The sequence below is a fragment of the Dendronephthya gigantea genome, unplaced genomic scaffold, assembly GCF_004324835.1.
Source record: "Dendronephthya gigantea isolate DGI-Jeju-01 unplaced genomic scaffold, DenGig_1.0 000248F, whole genome shotgun sequence".
NCBI lineage: Eukaryota > Metazoa > Cnidaria > Anthozoa > Malacalcyonacea > Nephtheidae > Dendronephthya > Dendronephthya gigantea.
In genome coordinates this window covers 210,215-216,366 of record NW_021163258.1, presented here as the reverse complement: position 1 = coordinate 216,366, position 6,152 = coordinate 210,215, and positions in this window count along the sequence as shown.

Genomic DNA, 6,152 nt, shown 5'->3' with positions numbered 1-6,152 from the left:
ATTCCTCACCAAACACACATGGCATGCACATAAACCTGTAGTTTCCAGATGCACACCCTGGAGTGTTGATAAACTCCATTAGGTTAAGTACAGGACCTAAGGCCTCAAGCGTAATATACTCGCACTAGTCAGAGCCCTGCATTCCTCACCAAACACACATGGCATGCACATAAACCCTGTAGTTTCCAGATGCACACCCTGGAGTGTTGATAAACTCCATTAGGTTAAGTACAGGACCTAAGGCCTCAAGCGTAATATACTCGCACTAGTCAGAGCCCTGCATTCCTCACCAAACACACATGGCATGCACATAAACCCTGTAGTTTCCAGATGCACACCCTGGAGTGTTGATAAACTCCATTAGGTTAAGTACAGGACCTAAGGCCTCAAGCGTAATATACTCGCACTAGTCAGAGCCCTGCATTCCTCACCAAACACACATGGCATGCACATAAACCCTGTAGTTTCCAGATGCACACCCTGGAGTGTTGATAAACTCCATTAGGTTAAGTACAGGACCTAAGGCCTCAAGCGTAATATACTCGCACTAGTCAGAGCCCTGCATTCCTCACCAAACACACATGGCATGCACATAAACCTGTAGTTTCCAGATGCACACCCTGGAGTGTTGATAAACTCCATTAGGTTAAGTACAGGACCTAAGGCCTCAAGCGTAATATACTCGCACTAGTCAGAGCCCTGCATTCCTCACCAAACACACATGGCATGCACATAAACCTGTAGTTTCCAGATGCACACCCTGGAGTGTTGATAAACTCCATTAGGTTAAGTACAGGACCTAAGGCCTCAAGCGTAATATACTCGCACTAGTCAGAGCCCTGCATTCCTCACCAAACACACACATGGCATGCACATAAACCTGTAGTTTCCAGATGCACACCCTGGAGTGTTGATAAACTCCATTAGGTTAAGTACAGGACCTAAGGCCTCAAGCGTAATATACTCGCACTAGTCAGAGCCCTGCATTCCTCACCAAACACACATGGCATGCACATAAACCTTGTAGTTTCCAGATGCACACCCTGGAGTGTTGATAAACTCCATTAGGTTAAGTACAGGACCTAAGGCCTCAAGCGTAATATACTCGCACTAGTCAGAGCCCTGCATTCCTCACCAAACACACATGGCATGCACATAAACCTTGTAGTTTCCAGATGCACACCCTGGAGTGTTGATAAACTCCATTAGGTTAAGTACAGGACCTAAGGCCTCAAGCGTAATATACTCGCACTAGTCAGAGCCCTGCATTCCTCACCAAACACACATGGCATGCACATAAACCTTGTAGTTTCCAGATGCACACCCTGGAGTGTTGATAAACTCCATTAGGTTAAGTACAGGACCTAAGGCCTCAAGCGTAATATACTCGCACTAGTCAGAGCCCTGCATTCCTCACCAAACACACATGGCATGCACATAAACCTGTAGTTTCCAGATGCACACCCTGGAGTGTTGATAAACTCCATTAGGTTAAGTACAGGACCTAAGGCCTCAAGCGTAATATACTCGCACTAGTCAGAGCCCTGCATTCCTCACCAAACACACATGGCATGCACATAAACCCTGTAGTTTCCAGATGCACACCCTGGAGTGTTGATAAACTCCATTAGGTTAAGTACAGGACCTAAGGCCTCAAGCGTAATATACTCGCACTAGTCAGAGCCCTGCATTCCTCACCAAACACACATGGCATGCACATAAACCTGTAGTTTCCAGATGCACACCCTGGAGTGTTGATAAACTCCATTAGGTTAAGTACAGGACCTAAGGCCTCAAGCGTAATATACTCGCACTAGTCAGAGCCCTGCATTCCTCACCAAACACACATGGCATGCACATAAACCCTGTAGTTTCCAGATGCACACCCTGGAGTGTTGATAAACTCCATTAGGTTAAGTACAGGACCTAAGGCCTCAAGCGTAATATACTCGCACTAGTCAGAGCCCTGCATTCCTCACCAAACACACATGGCATGCACATAAACCTGTAGTTTCCAGATGCACACCCTGGAGTGTTGATAAACTCCATTAGGTTAAGTACAGGACCTAAGGCCTCAAGCGTAATATACTCGCACTAGTCAGAGCCCTGCATTCCTCACCAAACACACATGGCATGCACATAAACCTGTAGTTTCCAGATGCACACCCTGGAGTGTTGATAAACTCCATTAGGTTAAGTACAGGACCTAAGGCCTCAAGCGTAATATACTCGCACTAGTCAGAGCCCTGCATTCCTCACCAAACACACATGGCATGCACATAAACCCTGTAGTTTCCAGATGCACACCCTGGAGTGTTGATAAACTCCATTAGGTTAAGTACAGGACCTAAGGCCTCAAGCGTAATATACTCGCACTAGTCAGAGCCCTTCATTCCTCACCAATACACACACATGACATGCACATAAACCTTGTAGTATCAAGATGCACACCCTGGAGTGTTGATAAACTCCATTAGGTTAAGTACAGGACCTAAGGCCTCAAGCGTAATATACTCGCACTAGTCAGAGCCCTGCATTCCTCACCAAACACACATGGCATGCACATAAACCTTGTAGTTTCCAGATGCACACCCTGGAGTGTTGATAAACTCCATTAGGTTAAGTACAGGACCTAAGGCCTCAAGCGTAATATACTCGCACTAGTCAGAGCCCTGCATTCCTCACCAAAACACATGGCATGCACATAAACCTTGTAGTTCAGATGCACACCCTGGAGTGTTGATAAACTCCATTAGGTTAAGTACAGGACCTAAGGCCTCAAGCGTAATATACTCGCACTAGTCAGAGCCCTGCATTCCTCAATAAACACACATGGCATGCACATAAACCTTGTAGTTTCCAGATGCACACCCTGGAGTGTTGATAAACTCCATTAGGTTAAGTACAGGACCTAAGGCCTCAAGCGTAATATACTCGCACTAGTCAGAGCCCTGCATTCCTCACCAAACACACATGGCATGCACATAAACCTGTAGTTTCCAGATGCACACCCTGGAGTGTTGATAAACTCCATTAGGTTAAGCAGGACCTAAGGCCTCAAGCGTAATATACTCGCACTAGTCAGAGCCCTGCATTCCTCACCAAACACACATGGCATGCACATAAACCCTGTAGTTTCCAGATGCACACCCTGGAGTGTTGATAAACTCCACTAGGTTAAGTACAGGACCTAAGGCCTCAAGCGTAATATACTCGCACTAGTCAGAGCCCTGCATTCCTCACCAAACACACATGGCATGCACATAAACCTGTAGTTTCCAGATGCACACCCTGGAGTGTTGATAAACTCCATTAGGTTAAGTACAGGACCTAAGGCCTCAAGCGTAATATACTCGCACTAGTCAGAGCCCTGCATTCCTCACCAAACACACATGGCATGCACATAAACCCTGTAGTTTCCAGATGCACACCCTGGAGTGTTGATAAACTCCATTAGGTTAAGTACAGGACCTAAGGCCTCAAGCGTAATATACTCGCACTAGTCAGAGCCCTGCATTCCTCACCAAACACACATGGCATGCACATAAACCTGTAGTTTCCAGATGCACACCCTGGAGTGTTGATAAACTCCATTAGGTTAAGTACAGGACCTAAGGCCTCAAGCGTAATATACTCGCACTAGTCAGAGCCCTGCATTCCTCACCAAACACACATGGCATGCACATAAACCTGTAGTTTCCAGATGCACACCCTGGAGTGTTGATAAACTCCATTAGGTTAAGTACAGGACCTAAGGCCTCAAGCGTAATATACTCGCACTAGTCAGAGCCCTGCATTCCTCACCAAACACACACATGGCATGCACATAAACCTTGTAGTTTCAGATGCACACCCTGGAGTGTTGATAAACTCCATTAGGTTAAGTACAGGACCTAAGGCCTCAAGCGTAATATACTCGCACTAGTCAGAGCCCTGCATTCCTCACCAAACACACATGGCATGCACATAAACCTTGTAGTTTCCAGATGCACACCCTGGAGTGTTGATAAACTCCATTAGGTTAAGTACAGGACCTAAGGCCTCAAGCGTAATATACTCGCACTAGTCAGAGCCCTGCATTCCTCACCAAACACACATGGCATGCACATAAACCTTGTAGTTTCCAGATGCACACCCTGGAGTGTTGATAAACTCCATTAGGTTAAGTACAGGACCTAAGGCCTCAAGCGTAATATACTCGCACTAGTCAGAGCCCTGCATTCCTCACCAAACACACATGGCATGCACATAAACCCTGTAGTTTCCAGATGCACACCCTGGAGTGTTGATAAACTCCATTAGGTTAAGTACAGGACCTAAGGCCTCAAGCGTAATATACTCGCACTAGTCAGAGCCCTGCATTCCTCACCAACACACATGGCATGCACATAAACCTGTAGTTTCCAGATGCACACCCTGGAGTGTTGATAAACTCCATTAGGTTAAGTACAGGACCTAAGGCCTCAAGCGTAATATACTCGCACTAGTCAGAGCCCTGCATTCCTCACCAAACACACATGGCATGCACATAAACCTTGTAGTTTCCAGATGCACACCCTGGAGTGTTGATAAACTCCATTAGGTTAAGTACAGGACCTAAGGCCTCAAGCGTAATATACTCGCACTAGTCAGAGCCCTGCATTCCTCAATAAACACACATGGCATGCACATAAACCTTGTAGTTTCCAGATGAACACCCTGGAGTGTTGATAAACTCCATTAGGTTAAGTACAGGACCTAAGGCCTCAAGCGTAATATACTCGCACTAGTCAGAGCCCTGCATTCCTCACCAAACACACATGGCATGCACATAAACCCTGTAGTTTCCAGATGCACACCCTGGAGTGTTGATAAACTCCATTAGGCTAAGCATAGGACCTAAGACCTCAAGCGTAATATACTCGCACTAGTCAGAGCCCTGCATTCCTCACCAAACACACATGGCATGCACATAAACCTTGTAGTTTCCAGATGCACACCCTGGAGTGTTGATAAACTCCATTAGGTTAAGTACAGGACCTAAGGCCTCAAGCGTAATATACTCGCACTAGTCAGAGCCCTGCATTCCTCACCAAACACACATGGCATGCACATAAACCTTGTAGTTTCCAGATGCACACCCTGGAGTGTTGATAAACTCCATTAGGTTAAGTACAGGACCTAAGGCCTCAAGCGTAATATACTCGCACTAGTCAGAGCCCTGCATTCCTCACCAAACACACATGGCATGCACATAAACCTTGTAGTTTCCAGATGCACACCCTGGAGTGTTGATAAACTCCATTAGGCTAAGCATAGGACCTAAGACCTCAAGCGTAATATACTCGCACTAGTCAGAGCCCTGCATTCCTCACCAAACACACATGGCATGCACATAAACCTTGTAGTTTCCAGATGCACACCCTGGAGTGTTGATAAACTCCATTAGGTTAAGTACAGGACCTAAGGCCTCAAGCGTAATATACTCGCACTAGTCAGAGCCCTGCATTCCTCACCAAACACACATGGCATGCACATAAACCCTGTAGTTTCCAGATGCACACCCTGGAGTGTTGATAAACTCCATTAGGTTAAGTACAGGACCTAAGGCCTCAAGCGTAATATACTCGCACTAGTCAGAGCCCTGCATTCCTCACCAAACACACATGGCATGCACATAAACCTTGTAGTTTCCAGATGCACACCCTGGAGTGTTGATAAACTCCATTAGGTTAAGTACAGGACCTAAGGCCTCAAGCGTAATATACTCGACTAGTCAGAGCCCTGCATTCCTCACCAAACACACACATGATGCACATAAACCTTGTAGTCCAGATGCACACCCTGGAGTGTTGATAAACTCCATTAGGTTAAGTACAGGACCTAAGGCCTCAAGCGTAATATACTCGCACTAGTCAGAGCCCTGCATTCCTCACCATAAACACACATGGCATGCACATAAACCTTGTAGTTTCCAGATGCACACCCTGGAGTGTTGATAAACTCCATTAGGTTAAGTACAGGACCTAAGGCCTCAAGCGTAATATACTCGCACTAGTCAGAGCCCTGCATTCCTCACCAAACACACATGGCATGCACATAAACCTGTAGTTTCCAGATGCACACCCTGGAGTGTTGATAAACTCCATTAGGTTAAGCAGGACCTAAGGCCT